At 35.1% G+C, this 20,338-nt stretch overlaps 1 long non-coding RNA gene across 1 annotated transcript in view; it reads right to left on the bottom strand.

Moving 5' to 3' along the window:
• Positions 1-11,170: 11,170 nt before the first annotated feature.
• The window catches only part of LOC108536015 (uncharacterized), a 34,010-nt gene continuing 24,842 nt past the window's right edge, over positions 11,171-20,338 (bottom strand). Inside the window, exons 2-4 of the long non-coding RNA XR_001887397.1 lie at positions 17,174-17,314; positions 16,475-16,653; positions 11,171-11,220 (exon numbers count right to left, since the gene is read on the bottom strand). This is a non-coding gene — a long non-coding RNA (uncharacterized LOC108536015). The remainder of the gene's footprint in view (positions 11,221-16,474; positions 16,654-17,173; positions 17,315-20,338) is intronic.

Below are 20,338 nucleotides of genomic sequence, written 5' to 3'. Positions count from 1 at the left end.
GTTTCTGTAAAGTCCCCACATTTTAAAAACTTCTTCTCCTGCAATTCACCATGTAGACAATAACCACTGTAGACATTCTCACTTGTTAGAAAACCATTTCCTAGAAAAAAATAAAATTCCTATTTCTCTTAGCATTACCTGTACAATAGGGCAAGAATATTTCTAACAATGTTTATTGTCTCTACACATCTGAGATGATGTGATGATCTTCCGTGTTTTTTTCTAAAAACTCTGTCTCCATGGCATATACATATTGGTGCTTGATATGCTAATCATTAAAATAAAATGACCTTATAAATTTTCTTTCCTTAGAGGCACACAGGGCTGCTGAGAAGGGCTCTTCCTTTCTCAAAATAAATAAAGGTAAGTGGAAGGAAGGAGGATTTATATTTCCTCTGAATCTTAGACTGTATCACAATTTTGTTCTCTTCCAGATAAAAGGGAAGGCTAAATCCATTATGCTTGAATATACTCTTGAATTTGTCAGATGTAAGCAACCAAATTACCATTTTCATCAGAAAGATTAAATATAATTGTTTTTAACTTCTCGCTAAGAAAAAGTTCAGGGCAGCTAGCTTCCTAAATGTACAGACAGTTGTCATACAAACCATTTTCTATCTGCTCTCAGTACTCAATACTTCGTGACTTTTCTCACCAATAGTTTTTCCTTTTAATATTTTATTTTAAGTCACGTTATTCCTGCATTTTTTAAAATTCAAAATCCATATTAGCAAAAAGATTCCTAATGAATTCAAGTGACCTTGAACGCCAAAGAAAACAGAATATATTACCATTATGGACAATAGCCACAGTGTAAAGCACATGATTTTTGAAAGTAGGAGATGTTTGCAAAAGGAGATAGGAAAAGATATATTGGCCGGGCATGGTGACTCACGCCTGTAATCGCAGCACTTTGGGAGGGCGAGGCGGGTGAATAACCTGAGGTCAGGAGTTCCGGACTAGCCTGGCCAACCTGCTAAAATCCCGTCTCTACTAAAAATACAAAAAAGTTAGCTGGGAGTCGTGACAGGTGCCTGTAATCTCAGCGGGGGCCTGAGGCAGGAGAATAACTTGAACCTGAGAAGCGGAGGTTGCAGAGTGAGCCGAGATCGCGCCACTGCACTGCAGCCTGGGCGACAGAGAAAGACTCTAAGAAAAAAATAAAAGAAAAGAAGAAAAGAAAATAAAAATATATGGCTAACATTTTAGAAACTACTTATGAAATTTTGATTAGTGTGTTTAGAATAATAATACCTTCAGACTGATAGTTCTAAGCTTATTTCCCAGGAAGCACACAGAGAGTCCCAAGGAGCTATCTTCGGTGCTGTTATAGGAGAGAGAGTGTTCTGGCAGACTCATACATGGGATTTGTGATACATAGCAGTACTGTGTTGGTCTGAGCATCCAACAAGGCGATGACTTGCCTTTAATGACAAAACACACCTATAAGATACAGACAACGTAGCTTGCAGATATCCTGAGTAGAGACTGTCTTTCAAGGGACAGAAGAAATGAAGGAAATACAAATGGAAAGCTTGATAGATTTGGGCACTTATAAATATAATTGTCTACATATTAAAACTAATTGAAAGGGGCATTGTAATAGAAAAATAGGTTTTATATCTATATAGATATAGATATATCCCACTACACATATGTACATACATATATGTATATATACATTGTGTGTGTGTGTATATATATATCCCACAATACTCAAAACATAAAATACAGCCAATAAACCTATGAAAGATATTGAAGTTTACTAATTTTCAAAGAAAAGGGAATGCAATAAAAATAACAATAAGAAACCCACTGGAAAAGACCAAAAAATTCTAGTAACACGTGGGAATCAGGTACTCTGATATATCATGATTGAGAATGGAGGAAATACATGATGCACACATTTGGAGGAAAAATGTCTCTTAAAATGGCTATGATTTTAATATAATAATATTTCTTAGAATTCATCACAGAGACAATTACAGTTCATTAAAAATGACATTTAAGGGATTTTATTACAGTATGTAGTTGTAAGTGCTAATGGAAATGAAGATACCATGTTAGAGTTTAAATATGTTTAATAATTGAGTTTGCAAATTCAGTTTGCAAAACAATATCTACTTTAGAAGGCCAATTACATAATTTTAACATACAAAAATTCAACAGTAAGTATAAAATATGGTTATGTCTGGATGACAAAGTTATTGATTTCTTCCTTAACTTAAAAAAAATCATATTCTTATAGGTAGATATATTACATAGGAAGTTATATAATCAAGAACAAAAATATTCTAAACTGAACCTTCCCAACCTCCAGGCTTACTCGACAGAAGTAATAAATTTAAAATAATTATTTTTGTTTTCAGTTATGGTAAATCAGCCATAACACTAAGTAATATTCTTAAATCACTATTTATCTCCCTAGTCGATTAAGATTTTATTTATATCACCCACTCTACACTTTTTCTTTCTTACTAAAACATTATCATGCAGTGTGATTTTTTCTGTTAAATTATTAAAGTAAGTAAAACATTTAAGCCACATTTCTTTCTATGTCTACAACAGAAATGATCTCCTGACATCTCATTTGTTAGATGAGACTGTAATTGTCCTATTCCTCAATCTTATTTGCTCCTCTTCTGCCATTCTATTTCTGACATTTGTAATATTATTTTTACATTTGTAAGAAAACAGCTATTCTGTAACATACTAACTTTTTAAATCTGTGCGGTTTGTTTTTATATTTTAAAGCAATTGAAGAGGATTAAGTTGATTATGACTACATGAGATTTTCTACTGCAAAGCCAAGAGGTGTGCTTGGATTACATGTTCTTCTTTGACTACCATGTCTTCATCACTAGACCGGTCAACATTGAATATTCTTAGGACCAAATTGTTTTTCTTCCATGCTATAGTAATCATGAGAATGACCCTTGTAAACCTTCAACTGTAGGGAATATATTATTAACCAAGGATTCCAGCTACAGTGCCAGGCTTGTAGGGGTTGCTCTTGGGCAATGACTGAGTGTGGGATGCTCACTAAGGTAGGCTCATTTCTGGGACACAAGAGACTCTTCTGATCACTGCTTTGGCTCAAGGTCTTCTTAGAGCACTTGCTGTATCTTTCTTCGACTGTTCAGCAGTCAAGGATACTCCCACCAGTCTTACTTCCCTCTTCTTCAGTCAGAATCAGACTTGCATTCCCCTCTGAATGCTCTTCCAGTCATCCCAGCTTTCTCCTCATTTCCTCTTACAACGATTCATCCTAATAAAATACAAGTTTAATGTTGTCATGGAATCCACTTCTCTGGCTACCTGGATTAACATAGATGCCATTCATTCCTCCAAATAATGCAACATTTTAATTTGCTTTATATTTTAAGCTTTAGTTTTGTGGATCCTCCTTATTAATATCATATCAGTTTCACTTATATGATTCATTAAATATTAGATATATAACATTAACTATATATCAATTAATACTTAATACACTTATTAAAATGATTAATTCACTGAATTCCTTCTAATCTGCTTTATTACTTTTTTCTAGTTATGAATTATATAATTGTTCTGATGTATATTATGACTTTTTTAAAATGCCCATGACATCGCTTCCAGAGAACTCTGTTTTCCTGCTTCGATTATTATCCTGGAATTTTCTTCCAATGATCTACAGAATTACTATTGATTGAATTTCAAAACCTTTTCTTGACTTATTCCTCTTTTTAAAATTTTTTGAGAGATATAATTAATTTACTAGGAAAAGATGTGCCAGAAATAAATTTCCGACTTTTGGAAATTTGCAATGCCATTGTTCTGGCTTAGATATTGTTGACAATTTGTAAAAGTTTTCAATTCTAGGTAGAAAAAAACTTTTCTCAGAATTTGTAGTGCCTTGCTCCATTGTCATCCAACATACATTCTTGCCGATAAGGATTCTGAGACCCATATACTTTTGTTCATATTATGGATAATCTGCTTTTTCTTTATAAATTATCTTATAATAATTCCTATATTACTGAATGCTGAATTTCACAACAATAATTAAATACATAAATTTTGTGGGTGTGTGTGGTTGGCAAAACAGTTTTAAGATCCACCTTTTCTTTAACTTTTATTCTTATTTTTCAAAATTTCCTGCCTTTCATTTTCATCATTGCCCATTTCTAAAATACCTTTAGTATGAGATTAGATTCTCTATATTAGATTGTTCTCCATATTTTATCCCTAATATATTTTCATTCTCAGTTTATTTCATATTTGGTCAACATGGAAAATGTAGCTTCTATTTATCCCATAACAGATCTGATATTTCTTCTGAACCTCATGCCACTTCTAAAGATACACATTTTGGTTAACTGTATCAGTCTTTTCCTGTTAACATAGTTCATCTATTCATAGTTGAACTCCCCACCAGTGTTGGTTTAAATAGTTTCTTTTATGTACATGAGTCTCTTTCAGATTGTGTCCCGCCTTCTCTTCCCCAAAATGGCAACCGTGTATATCAGGGGTCTTACTGTGCCTTTGTTGTGGTTAAAAAGGACCTCACATTGGTGAACGTCCTTTGTATCTGTGCTATTTTCTGCTATGAGGGGCCAGACAAGTAGCCACTTACTCTGGACAGGTCTTGTTTGTATTTTGCAGGACATACTGACACCTACTGCTAGGATCTGTGGTTCTTCTCCACTTGCCTTTGATCTTAAAGTCTTCACATTCATAAGCTTTTTTTTTTTTTTCCATCCCAGGGCTGTAACCTTTCGCTCATTTAGTCAGCACTTCCTATTGACTTTGTGAAGTAAGCGATTATTTCTAGGCTGCCTGCTCCCTACAAACAGGTTGAGACTGGGGGCATAGAATTGCATCTGTATTGTAACTAGTTGCTTCCCCCAAAGGTCCTCATTTCTTGTCTATGTAATCTTTCTAACACCTTGGTAGGCGTGGCACTGATGTAGAAGCCAAAGTTCTTCAATGAACCTTGACTCTTTCTCTGTGCTGGTTCAAGTGAAACAGGACATTTGCTCCATGTGCCCAGGTTCCCAGTGCATATTTTGTTACATTTAAAACTTTCCCGTTGCTAAGACTGGGGACTAATAGACAAAGCAAAAATTAAGTAGGGGAGCTTCATCACTTTACCAGAATTGTCCTCTTTCACTAAAATCCAGACAGAGAAAGAAAGGAGCACCCTAATTTTACTTCTTTCTTTCAAAATCTGGTCTCTGGACACAGCCCAGTGGCAGTTAGAGTCAGGAGAAAAACCATTCTTCTGATAAAGAACTGATCAGGAGGCATTTCACACCCATTATATTTGCCATCGGTCTTTTAGGTGGTAACTAATGAACACTTCTATTTTCCCTCCTGAATTTGAAACTTTTTGAGACATAACACACTAGAATTGGATAGATGGGGGAAAATGGCATCTTTGTTGCTGATAAAGCTATTCGATGAGTGTGGTTTTAAGAACATAGCCACCTGGCCATACTGCCCAAGGTAATTTATAGATACAATGCCATCCCCATCAAGCTACCATGACTTTCTTCACAGAATTGGAAAAAAACTACTTTAAAGTTCATATGGAACCAAAAAAGAGCCCGCATTGCAAAGTCTGGCTAGCCATATGTAGAAAGCTGAAACTGGATCCCTTCCTTACACCTTATACAAAAATTAATTCAAGATGGACTAGAGACTTAAATGTTAGACCTAAAACCATAAAACCCTAGAAGAAAACCTAGGCAATATCATTCAGGACATAGGCATGGGCAACGACTTCATGTCTAAAACACCAAAAGCAATGGCAACAAAAGCCAAAATTGACAAATGTGATCTAATTAAACTAAAGAGCTTCTGCACAGCAAAGGAAACTACCGTCAGAGTGAACAGGCAACCCACAGAATGGGAGAAAATTTTTACAATCTATCCAACTGACAAAGGGCTAATATCCAGAACCTACAAAGAACTCAAACAAATTTAGAAGAAAAAAACAACCCCATAAAAAAGGATGGGGATATGAACAGACACTTCTCAAAAGAAGACATTTATGCAGCCAGCAGACACGTGAAAAAATGCTCATAATTTTAGTTATTAGATAAATGTAAATTAAAATTATAATGAGATACCATCTCACACCATTTAGAATGGCGATCATTAAAAAGTCAGGAAACAACAGGTGCTGGAGAGGATGTGGAGAATTAGGAACACTTTTACAGTGTTGGTGGGACTGTAAACTAGTTCAACCCTTGTGGAAGACAATGTGGCAATTCCTCAAGGATCTAGAACTAGAAATACCATTTGACCCAGCCATCCCATTCCTGGGTATATACCCAAAGGATTATAAATCATGCTGCTATAAAGACACATGCACATGTATGTTTATTGCAGCATTATTCACAATAGCAAAGACTTGGAACCAACCCAAATGCCCATCAATGATAGACTGGATAAAGAAAGAGTGGCGACCCAGCCATCCCATTCCTGGGTATATACCCAAAGGATTATAAATCATGCTGCTATAAAGACACATGCACATGTATGTTTATTGCAGCATTATTCACAATAGCAAAGACTTGGAACCAACCCAAATGCCCATCAATGATAGACTGGATTAAGAAAATGTGGCACATATACACCATGGAATACTATGCAGCCATAAAAAAGGATGAGTTCATGTCCTTTTTTAGGGACATGGATACAGCTGGAAACCATCATTCTCAGCAAACTATCGCACGGACAAAAAACCAAACACCACATATTCTCACTCATAGGTGGGAATTGAACAATGAGAACACTTGGTCACAGGGTGGGGAACATCACACACCAGGGCCTGTTGCAAGGTGGGAGAGGTGGGGAGGGATAGCATGAGGAGATATACCTAATGTAAATGACGAGTTAATGGGTGCAGCACACCAACATGGCACATGTATACATATGTAACAAATCTGCACGTTGTGTACTGTACCCTGGAACTTAAAATGTAATAATTTTTTTTTTTAAAAAGAATATAGACACCTGGACTTGAAATGTTTCACCTCAGTGTTAAACAGAACGGTCTACCTGATGTTTGTCGGACTGAACAATGATGGCCTTCTTGGCCAGCGAAAGCTTGCGCTACAGACCTGAGAAAGCAGGCATCTTGCAGGCTAGGTGGTTCTGCAGAGCTTGGAAGACCCTGAACCTGAAGCAAATGTGTCACTTCTCTGTTTGGGGAGAAAGCAGAGTATAATCTTTCCATGCCTTTATTTCTTGTGTCAGGAAGTAGGTATGTCTTTACATATATTCCTCTTTTATTGAAATATGAGGAATGGAAACTAACTCTTCTCTAACACTCCTCAGATTATTTTTTACTTGTAGGCACAAACAGTTAATCCCATAATCAGCCCTAGTTGTAGCAGCTCTCTTTAGTAGAGGATGGGGGTGATTTATTAGAAAAGTCCTGTTCCAAGTGTCATAAGGCCACTGCCCTAGTGCCAGCATTTCTTCTGTGATAGTTTTGAATTCAGTGACAAGATGATAGCTTTTGACTCAAACAGTTTCAGAATGGATTAGAACCTTACTATTGCAGAACAGAAGCATCAGTATAACCTGAGAGCTTGTTAGAAACGCAGAATTTCACAGTAAGTTCAGATCTAATTATTGTACAGTTTAACAGGATCCCTAGATAATTCTTATGTACATTAAAGCTGGAGAAGAACTGGGTTAGAACAAGTCATTCATTAAAGTAACTTAAAGGCTTTGCTAAGCCCTAAGCTGAATATTTCTTCCCAGTTTTTCAACACAAATTATGCATGACCACTATCTTCAATGTACTTCAGAGATTATGGGATGAAATTAAGTAGTAGTGGATGAAATAATAGATGAGATTAAATAATTACTATTGTAATACCCTGATAATAGTTAGCCACATATTCTTCCCATTTGAATTTAAGCTCTTTCCCTTTATGGGGCTTATTAAAAAATTACAGTCAAAAAATTGAATACTCTTACTCACATATACATGTAAAATATCAAATATCAAACATAAAATTAATTTATAAACATTAAACTCCTTGACATTGGAAGCTCCAGATGCTTCCTGAGATACCTGAGTTAGATACCCATGCTGATGGCTGTTCAGCACATACCTCTTCAATAGCTAGAGCCAGGACTGTCATCTACTTACTCATGCTGTCTCCTCACTCAAAAAGTGGTATTTGAGGCATATGTTCATTTGCACTGATTGTGGACCAGTTCCCAGATCTTAATATTTCTTTTTTGTGAGTGTGCTATTGGGCATAGTAGCAAAAATAGGGGTGTGTGTGTGTGTGTGACCCCAGTATCTCTGTAAAATATCTCGAAGCCCTGGCTGTCTTTCTTCAGTTTTTAAATATTTCCAGCCTCAAGTAGCATTTATTTCTATTCTCTCTTTTTTTTTTCTGCAATAGTAAGTTATGCCTTAATTTATTTTTTTTTTCTTTTTACCCCCTATAATTTGTGGAAAGCTCAACTGAGCTTTTAGCAGTTTAATCTAAGTTCACTTTTTTTTTTTTTGACTCTACCACACTTAGAGCTAGCAATGTTGTCAGATATAAATACATTTTTCCCTTTCTGTGGTGATAGTAAACATTTGTATTTCCTATCAACTTTTCTAGTGTTAGTTTTGTGAGGCCATCTTGGTGAGATAGAACAAATAAGCAAGTTTTGGCTTTGCAAGAGTCAATGAAGATTCAAAAGAATATTATGCACCATCATATCCCTAGTCTGAATCTTTCCACTAAGGGGTTGTTTTTCCATCAGACCAGGGATGGCCATAATTTATTATCGTTCTTGCTGGCTCATTTTCAAGGTGTCTCATTTCCTCTGTGCTTGTTTCCTCAGAGCAAAAGTAATACTTTCCCACCCACGTTCACTAGGTCACCTTCAAAATCACTCCATAATCATACAATTATATGACACCATGATCTTACAAGTCTTCCCTTCTCAAATGTGTCCAATATTTCTCTAACTACTTAATCTTTCTAAGCACTTCTCTAACTACATAGTCCTTATCTTCAAACTGTGATTCACCATTTTGAAAAAATGAACTCTTTATTTCATCATATCTTTAAGAAGATACTTCTCAACATTTTTTGGTCTATTTTGAAGATGAAGCTCCCAGTTAACAAAATCTTGCTTGCTTTCTGCTGTTATGTGCTTTTTTGAACCAAGCCACCCTTTCTGCTCTAGCAGGAACCAAAACCGGATTATCTTATTTAATTTTTTAAAATTAATTACGCCCAGGTGTGTATTGTCTGCTTTCATGTCTGTCTGGCTTAACCTCCAAAATCTATTTTTCCTCTTTTCTTCAAAATCACATTTCTCATATGGAAATTATTTCCTCCTCCAGTTTAATTAGCTTATATTTATTATGTTTTCACTCTTCACTACTCCTGATTCCAAGAGCAAAGCATATTTTAAAATCAATCCAGTAAGTCTTAGATTTTCTGAGAAAAGAAATTCCTAGAGACAGAATATTCCTGCTCAGGCTTTTAAAATTGCTTTCCTAAATGTTTGCACTTAAAATAATTTTATTGACATGCTGTTTTGCCTCAGTCAAAGTTGATGGATAATGATTTATAATTTAGTAGTCTCTTTTTCTATTATTTTTTTCAATGATATGATCTACTGAGCTTATGTGGATAGAACTACAACCTGCATCTCTGAAATCTAAAACTTTAACCAGAGTGGCTCAAACCAGGTCCTGTTTGAGACGAAGTGAGGGAGTCTGACTAAAGACAATGTGTATGTTGCTAAAGATTATTACCTTTAGATGTTTTCCTGTTAATCCTTAATGCGGTTACAAACTACATAAAGATTAGCAGAATGTGCAACATCTGAGCTGGCACCGTCTAGATGACATTGGTCACACTGTGGAGTTCTCACTTGGAACTTAGCTCCCTTCGCAATTATAAATTCTAATGTGAGGTAATGGCTGAGAAGCACAGGAAAATCAGGGAAAGTTAATCCATACTTCAATGACATAAATGCTTGTCTAATGAATTTTTGCTTGGCTTAAGTGAGCATAAAGCAGGTATCAAATTCTCCTTTTATTCAATATAATTTATATGCTAGGTAAAATTTGTTCAGCTTCGGTGGGGTCATGTTCAGTCATGAGGGACCATTGCATGCCTTAGGTCAGATCAATGTCAACTGCGGAGAACACTATTCTTGCTTATTAAGGTTTGTACAACCTACACTTAATAATTCAAGGGCTCATTAAAAACAGCACTGAACCTCTAAAAACAGCTAATCTCCCATGGATAAGCCACTGTGAAAAGCTAAATTCAAATGCAACATGACCTTCATTTTCTAAGACCTTTCACTAGTACTATACCAGAAACTTCAATCTTATTTAGTCCCTCAATACCAGTCTTGCATATTCACAAGGCTTCATGTTAATACTGTAGTGTTAAATTAAATAAGCAGAAGTTACTAAGTATACAACTGAAACATAATTTGGGAATATATTTTGTAACAAACAGCGAAGTTTTTGCCAATCATGAGCAGCTGAGAATCAGCCAAGCACAGGCCATACATTGCTCAGACCATGCCCCAATAGAGCCAACACCTAGATGCATCCAATCAGGTGATGCTTCCACTTTGATTCTGTGTTCAACCTATAAAAGTTCACTGTCTACCTCTTCAGGTTCTGAGCATTGCCCCATTTGATACATGAATTGTTCTTTGGCCAAATAAACTCTGTTAAACTTGTCTACAGTTTTTCTTTTAACAAGAAGATACTGAGCTTTCCTGGAGAAAAGAGATTGAAAAAAGAAAGGAAAAGAAATGGAAGAAAAACTGTGAAACCGTACAACCCTTTTTACTTTTCTTAGGACAGCACTGCAGGAAAATGAAAGGTACAATGATGGGTGTATTACAAATAATAGTGAGTAGAGATCAGAACTTTAGTTAATGTGGCAAAATTGACCTGCTAATCTTTTATCCTTGCATTAAGTAGACTTAGTCCTGCAGTCGCTAGTGCCATTGGACATCTGCACAGCTCCCCTGCAGGGCGAAAGCCAGACTCTCAACTTACCCTAGGGAGCAGCAGAGGGTGCATATGTCTTCCAAAGCAGCTGAATGCAAAAGAAGACCTAGGAGACACTGAGTCAACCACATTCCTTTTTTTTTTTTTCTTGAATGCATTAGTCAGATGTGTCTCTCCCACACATTTCTTTCCTGGGGCATGGAACATAAAGTCAGTCCTTTCTAAGAAAGCAAGAGAAATAAGAAATAAACATTCTCGCTGTATAATTTTCATGTGGAAAAGGCTATGATTTCTGTACTCAGTTGGTTGGTCTTTTCATCTACTTTTAGCCAGCTATTTTAGGAAATATTTGAAAGGAGTAAATATTGTAGTCCCCAAAGCAAGCAAACATTAATTGTTCTTATTTTAGCGATTAGATTCTAACACATTTTCCAAACCTTCATCTCTTTAGAAAGCATGCCTGACTTAGCTTTAAAATAAAGTTTTCTAATAAATACAATTTGAATGTTGTTTTTGTTTGGTGCTGATTGAGTAAACAGGTTAGTGGTTTTTTTTTAACATGGCCACTATATCTCTGAGAAAATTTGTGTTCATCCAAATGAGGCTGAGAAGTAGATTCTTTTTAATGAAATCAGAGATACAGGTTCCAGTTCCAACTCCACTATGTGACTTTAGGCAATTGATGATTTCTGTGTGCTTTTATTTCACTTTGAAAGGAACAATAAGAACTTCACAAGGCTATTGTCATGATTAAATGAAAAAATATATGAGAATTGCTTAATATACTGCTTGACATATTACTGAAGTAAATTTAGCACTCTATTAATAATTATCAGCATCACTAAAGGCAAAAGGTTACTTTGTGATCTCATCTATAAACGATCTTTACATATATTATATACAGAAAAACTGATAGTTATTGAGGAGATTAATTTTCTCTTTGTCATTGTTTTCCACCTGCACAGCATATTATGGCTATTCATCACTAATCTGTTCTCCAGTGAGAAAATTTCTCCCTAAATTTATCTCTCTAGGCAGCCAAATGATAATAGTTAAAACATATCTTCTAAGATATTGCTGCCTATTAACATCATTGCAAAGAGTGTGAAATTCCTACATCCATATGAGCAGCTGTGTACTCAGGAATAAACGGCGCTGTGAAGAATTGTGTGCATCTGCTTGAGGAGGCAGTAGTAACTGTGGTGATGTGAACAGGGCATGGGAAAGTGCACAATTCAGTCATAAAAATCAGAAGTAAACTCCTTTAAAGGGATAACCAGAGGATGAAAACCTTTCTATTTCCTAGTTTCCCTGTGGAAACCAGAAGTAAAATTTTGGAAAGTTATTTACTGTACTGCCAATTAAACTAATACTAGATAACCTTATTTTGGGTACATTTACCTGGGGACATAAGGTGGCAAATGAAGTGGAAGTTTTAGGGTCAGAGTTTTACAAAGCTTCTTCCAGATATACAGGATTACAAGACAAGATGATCTTTGTCACTGCCTAAGACCTAGATATCCCTAACAAAATATTAGTTCTAGAAAATTGTTGAGTCAATGACTTCTGTGATCATTTTGAGCCTCTGGTCCAGTCAAAGGTGTTGTACTTAGTAATGAACAGATACCTTTAACACTGCCTCAGGCACTCATGGTTCTACTCAAACAAATACATGTTAGTCAAAAAATAGAAGAACTAGTTCAGAGATTACTGTTATGATTGCTAGGACCATAACCTTGGGAATATGTGCATTACCTAATTAAAGTGGATAATGTGGCTTCCCTCTCATTGTATCTGCCAATAATAGTTTATGATGAGAATGACAGTGACCCAGCAAAAGTTATGTTAGTGTTATTTTTCAAATCCAAAACACAAAATGCAGAATGCAAAGCCTTGCATACATGTGTAGAAAAATATTCAGTTTATGCAGATACTGTGTTTTAAGAGACCTGAATCCAATTACCATAATCTAGTATTCTTACAGAATTTCATTAGGAAAATGTAATCTTCTGTCAAGTATCCTTGAAAAGCTAGGTATTGAGATGGAACACAATGAAATTATTGTATTGTAATGAGAATGCTTCTTAATGCACACCTTTCTGAGGTTGCCCTTTTACTGAAAGAATATACTATTTTTGTCATTATTTGGCTACATATTAAGCAGTGTAATTCTTGACTTGGTGTTAGGCAAAGTTTATAGTTCCAAGACTTACCTAATTTTGTTTAGAATTAGGTTTCAAATACTCAGATGCAAATAACAAAGCATGTTGATAGCATTGCCTTTTAGTGGTAGTTATTATGCTAAGCAAACAAGTCATCAAAAAAAGCACTTGCTCTGGGTACAGAAAAATAGAGCAGAAACCTAGACTGTTCATTATTTTTGTAAAACATCATAGAAGTATCATTCAAAAGTATTAAAAATCATATAGGAAAGAAAACAGCTCATAGTTTGCAAAACAATGAGCTGTTTTAACCTGTGACATATATGGAATAATGTATGTTTTAGTCAATGTATTATTATCATTTTTTTTTATATGGAGTTTCACTTTTGTAGCCCAGGCTGGAGTGCAGTGGTGTGGTCTTGGTTCACTGCAACCTTCGCCTCCCGAGTTCAAGCGATTCTCCTGCCTCAGCCTCCTGAGTAGCTGGGATTACAGGCATTCACCACCACGCCTGGCTAATTTTTATTATTTTTAGTAGAGATGGGGTTTCACCATGTTGGCCAGGCTGGTTTCAAACTCCTGACCTCAGGTGATCCACACTCCTTGGACAGCCAAATTTCTGGTATTACAGGTGTGAGCCACTCTGCCTGGCCCTAGTCAATGTATTTTTATTTTATGTTCTAGCAGAATGTTTTGGTAGTAAAGCAAAGTGAAGTCTCTACTGCTGATTTATTTCTTAAGATTCTGTATCAATAAATAAGGGCACAATGGAGAAAGGTATCTGCAGTGCATGAATTTACATGTGACATTCTTAGTATTTATTTTAATACATTGGTTAGACACAGTGGGATGGCAATTTACATCAACTATTCGTTGGTTTATTTACGTACTTGGTATCAACTAATTATCTATTTTGTGCAAGTTATAAATTCTCTGCATTCTTAAAACTGGTCGAATTTTAGGTTAAAGTTAACCATACTTAATTAAAAACTGGGGAATGCAGAGGTGTCTCTGTGCCCATGTCAATGAAAGTGGAGACTGCTTAGTTCTGGACTCTCAAGTGGTTTCGGGCAGGGAAGCCAGGTTGGCCGCTCTGATCACCCAGAACACCCAAGTCATCCCAGCATAGTTCTCACAGTATTACCCATGGCAAGATGGAAGCCCCTGTCTGGCCTCTAATCATTCTGGCTGGAAAACTATTTTTACGATACTTCAAATACTGTCCCATAGGGTTTGGTTCACTGAATGAGTTGTAGTTGAACTGGCATACAAAAACATTCTGAGTATACAAATAAGCTCTAGCAATCAAGGGAAAGGATCTCTGCTGCCTGAATTTATAAGAAAATCAAGGACAAGAGAACCTACTTGAGATCCCAGAATTTAAACGTTGATATGGAGCAAAATATGACAGGCAAAATATCTGCAGCTAACTATCCAGCTCTAACATTTACAGTTATATGTTCATCAGAGAGTTGATTATCTCTCCCCACAGGTCCTTCTCAGGAATTTCTATGAGCTTCAAGTCAATGACCTATAGTTCAATAAATTTAGGACTATCTTCTTTATCCCTGCTTCAAAACATAGACTTTCACTTTTCCTCATGAAGACCCTTTTACAGAAAGATGACAAATGTCATAATATGTGACAATGTAATCTTGAAAGCAAATGGAAGAAAACTTGCAAAAATATCAAAATGAAATATCTCTTGTTTAATAATCATTGTTGAAGTATTTAACCTCAGAAAGTTGAAAAGAAAAAGAAGTGTTAGATGTAATAACCTATGATTGTTAATCACAGAAAAGATGAATTTTTTAAAAAAACTATATGGAACCTTAAGGACATAATTCTCTATTTACAGTAAAAATAAAAAAAGTAATAAATCACAGTGGCAGTCTTAATATCCTGCTCAAAATAACCTAAAAATATGAAAATAAAAGACAGAAAAAAATAGTTTTATGATTTTGTACCTGGAAATAGAGTTATATAACAATTTAATCCCACAGCTGTAAATAACTAGAGTTATTTTGAAAAGTTACATTTCACTTAGCATTTTAAAGAGTTTTCAGGAGAAACAGTATTAGCACTATTTTTATTATTCATGAGATACTATATATACTCCTATTTTGTCCATTGTTTTAGCACATTATTTTACTGTTATAGATAAATTATTTTTCATATGAATATTTGTATATTTCAGCATGTCAGTTACAATACAAATTTAATAACAATTGATCTTTGAAAACAATATACAGGAAGTAAATACCTTCATTCAGTACAGAAATTCTCTACTTACTAAGAACTTGTAAGGAAATTGATGTCTTGATTAATAATATGGGATTTAAATGGGAATGTTGTGGGAAGTAATGAAGCAACAGTATACTTATCCATAATTTGGAATTAAAATACATGAAAGATTTATTCAGTGAAATAAATTTAAAGCTACATAGCAGTAAAGATCAGAATTAATTGTGAAGTACATTAAAGACCTATTCATAAGATGAAAATTAATATTTTAAAAGGCAACTGAAGGACAGACTTCAATGTTTGCCAGGTAATTGTGAACAATGTTCTTGGAAAAAAGAGAAAATTTTGAAAATGCATTTTGTAGGACATTCCTGAAGGACAAGGCTGCATTATCTTTCAAATAGCAAAACCTTCAAAGTACAATATGCAGTTAAGATTTTAAAATGTATNGTAAAGATCAGAATTAATTGTGAAGTACATTAAAGACCTATTCATAAGATGAAAATTAATATTTTAAAAGGCAACTGAAGGACAGACTTCAATGTTTGCCAGGTAATTGTGAACAATGTTCTTGGAAAAAAGAGAAAATTTTTGAAAATGCATTTTGTAGGACATTCCTGAAGGACAAGGCTGCATTATCTTTCAAATAGCAAAAACCTTCAAAGTACAATATGCAGTTAAGATTTTAAAATGTATTTTAATTTTTAAAATATTTAAAACTATCAAGGACATATTTTAAAACCTTACTTTATCCTGAGAGCAACAGTATACTGGGGACTAAAAAACATACTGCCACCTCAATGAAACTTCTTTTCATTTATTTTGTTTTTATATAAACCCAAAGGAAAGCATTAATATATTTTTTCAAAATACATTTTTACGTGTATTTTCAAAATTATTCATAAAACACCTCTCATAATGGCAATAATTTTGCCACCATCCAAAGACATTTATGTTGAGAGCAGCAAAGTATCAAATAACAGAAAAACTGTTGTGGTCCAGGAAGAAGAACATTGACACAAGTTGTAGTTAGGCTCTTCTAAGTTTAAATTCAAGATTGCTTGCTTACTTTTTCTGGTACCTTAGGCAAGTTATTGAAATTCTCTTTTGGAGCTGACATGAAATTTAAATATAACATATGCAGATATGACTCCTCAGGTCTTCTACAAAGCCAGCTGCTGATTTGTGGTAATCCTCATCCATTGTTTTGTGATCGTGTGACCTGAGAAAAGCTGCCAGCATCTCAATCTGAAAAGTTGGAAATTGACACCGCCTTATTTGATGCCGTGAGGATTAGGTAAAGCAACGTAGGTAAACGTATCTAGCCCCAAAAGCGTGCTCTCTTCTTGTGTCATATTCCTGCTCCTTCCCGTTTTTGCCTGTTTTTGGTTCATAATCAAGAATTCCTTCCCCTCTGCTTCATTTCATTTCTTCTTTAATCACCAAGAAAGGGTATTAAAACTAGAAAATCTGAGTGGCTTAAATGAGTCTATTGTAGAATAAATAATGTTTGTGTTGTTCTCCATTCTGTAGGAGTAAACAATATTAGAAGGGCAAATTTAAAAAAAGTATGAATTAAGACAATTGAGTTCTAGTTTCCCCTGCCTCTGCCTTTAATCCTTATGAAATAAACAGTTTAAATAGGTGATCTTGAAGGCTTATTCCTCTTGAAGGCTTATTCCACTTCTAAATTTTGTATTATCATTAAATAGATCTCAACATCAGTGGCTTTCTATTTTCCTCTTCTCTACTATTTCCAACTTCTCACCTGATAATGCTATCCTTAGTTTGGTTAGCTTGGTTAATACAATTCTGATATGAATGAATGAAACCACATTCTGATCTTGCACAGGCCATAGTGGTGTTTGCTCCATTCCAGAAGTTACCAATAATGTATCCTTTAATGACACTAAGGGAGACCATAAAATATGAATGCATCAGCAAAAAAAGTTCCCAATTTTGGGAAAAGTACTTAGAGTGCACATTCTGCTAATATTATCTTTACTTATGTAGAACAATTGTATACTCATCATAAATAATACAGAAATTTTACATCGTCGTACTCTGTATCTTTTGAATATAACTAAGTAGTTTTCTTTATGAATATAATGACAAAAGATCTAGGATATACTGTATACACATATGCATATATAATAAGTAAATATATTTTATATGAGGAATAGTGATCATTGATTGTATAAGGGTAAAAAGGCCTGTATGGGGAAAATTTAACCTTAGCATAAATATCAATTTAAGGTTAATACATATGTCAATTTTAGGTTAATATATAAGCATTTTTCTTCAGTGTGAATAACTAAATGAAGAGAGATAAATTCCTTTCTTCATCAACTTCAGTACATAAATGCTGATTTGCATTTCAAGCATATACTGAGAGCATAGCTACTATTTGATTGGTATCTTTAATAATATATCTCAAGAAACTAAATGTTATAATGATTAATATTCAGCTAGAGGTAGAATAATTGCATGTGATTAAAATTATCAGATTGATTGCTAGCCCCATTCTAATACAAACTGGTAAGTTTGATTTTTCTCTTGCTTGATTAGAATCTTTTGGATTTAAAAGGCCCAGAAATATAATCAGCTATTTGTCTACATTGCTAAGAATACTGTGTCTGAAAAATATAGATACTGTGTGACCTAATACAACTTTATTCCAGAATTAATGAGAAAATGTCCAGGCAAATAAGAGACCAACAATAAAAGTGGAGCATGGTTTAAATGATCAAATTTGAATAATTACATTAACAATATCATTCGTTCATCCCAATAATTGAATATATATATAACTCAGGAACCCTCCTAAGTTAGATGTAAATACTATTTGATCAGGGGGTTCAGATTGTTGATAGGCAGCTCCCAAATCATATGATGAATTCCTTTTGCAGAGAGTTGCTGAGATTTTATTTCAATAAAGTAGTATATAAAACCACTCAAAATAACCCTAAATAACTGAAATATCTAAGGTAAAAAGATGTATTGAGTAATGCATTGTGAGAATTCAAGAAGTATATATGAAGAAAAAGAGGATGGTGGTCTATGTCACCGATGCAGGGCCCTGAGTGCCAGAAAGCTAAATTTCCACATAGTTCTATGGAGTCCAGGCAGCTCATATCACTCCCTTAGGAGATTTCAGGAAGGCTCCTTAGGTTTTCATTAGAATACCTACATGCTTCTTTTGCCATGAAAAGTGTGGGAAGTGATTAAAACTTGGATTACAAAGCAAATATTGAACACATATTTTCATATGTATTATCTCAATTAAGCTCCATAATGAATTCATATGGGTAGGCATTATTTATCCCTTTTTAAAATATGAGGGAATAGAGGCTCTCTCATTTGATGTGCGTCAACACAGGTAAAATTCAAATTCTAATAAGATTTCTGAATCTGAAATCCAAGGAATCTTTGCATTCTACTGACTTGCTTCATTTGACAAAGGCAGTATCATCATAGAAAGAAATATATGATAAGCCCCATTAAATATGTATTCTGCCTGGCTTAACCAAGACTTATAAACAAAATACCTACATTGCAAAGGAATTAAGTTTTTAGATAATTCAAAATAGGCTGAGTGTGGTGACTCACGCCTGTAATAACAGCACTTTGGGAGGCCAAGGTAAGCGGATCACTTGATGTCAGGAGTTCCAGGCCAGCCTGGTCAATGTGGTGAGACTCCGTCTCTACTAAAATTATCCAGGCGTGGTGGTGTGCACCTGTAGTCCCAGCTACTCAGGAGGCTGAGGAAGGAGAATTCCTTGAACCCAGGAGGTGGAGGTTGTAGTGAGCCGAGATCATGCCACTGCACTCCAGCCTGGGTGACAGAGTGAGACTCTGTCTCAAAAATAAAATACATAAATAAATAAAATGATACTTTTAAAAAAATTTTATTTTATTTTATTTTACTTCTGGGATACAAGTGCAGAATGTGCAGGTTTGTTACATAGGTATATGTAACATGTGCCATGGTGGTTTACTTCACCTATCAATCTATCATCTAGATTTTAAGCCCTGCATTCATTAGGTATTTGTTGTAATGCTCTCCCTCCCCTTGCCCCGCCCCCCAACTGCCTGACAGGCCCCAGTGGGCAATGTTCCCCTCCCTGTGTCCACGTGTGCTCATTGTTCAACTCCCACTTATGAGTGACAACATGTGCTGTTTGGTTTTCTGTTCCTGTGTTAGTTTGCTGAGGATGATGGCTTCCAGTTTCATCCATGTCCCTGCAAAGGACATGATCTCATTCTTTTTTATGGCTGCATAGTATTCCATGGTGTGTATGTGCCACATTTTCTTTATTCAATCTATCATTGATGGGCATTTGGGTTGGTTCCAAGTCTTTGCCATTGGAACTAGTGTTGCAATAAACGTAAGTGTGCATGTATCTTTAAAGTAGAATAATTTATAATCCTTTGGGCATGTACCCAGTAATGGGATGGCTGGGTCAAATGGTATTTCTAGTTCTAGATCCTTGAGGAATTGCCACACTGTCTTCCACAATGGTTGAACTAATTTACACTCCCACCAACAGTGTAAAAGTGATCCTATTTCTCCACATCCTTGCCAGCATCTGTTGTTTCCTGACTTTTTAATGATCGCCATTCTATCTGGTGTGAGATGGTATCTCATTGTGGTTTTGATTTGCATTTCTCTAATGACCAGTGATGATGAGCATTTTTTCCCATGTTTCTTGGCCACATAAATGTCTTCTTTTGAGAAGTGTTTGTTCACATTCTTTGCCCTGATGGAGTTGTTGTTTTTCTTGTAAATTTGTTTAAGTTCCTTATAGATTCTGGATATTAGCCCTTTGTCAGATGGATAGATTGCAAAAATTTTCTCCCATCCTCTAGGTTGCCTCTTCACTCTGATGCCAGCTTCTTTTGCTGTGCAGAAGCTCTTTAGTTTAATTAGATC

This window comes from Rhinopithecus bieti, unplaced genomic scaffold (genome assembly GCF_001698545.2).
Source record: "Rhinopithecus bieti isolate Rb0 unplaced genomic scaffold, ASM169854v2 scaffold_1244, whole genome shotgun sequence".
NCBI lineage: Eukaryota > Metazoa > Chordata > Mammalia > Primates > Cercopithecidae > Rhinopithecus > Rhinopithecus bieti.
The sequence above is the reverse complement of the archived record's forward strand: the minus strand, read 5'-3'. Positions and strand labels throughout refer to the sequence as shown.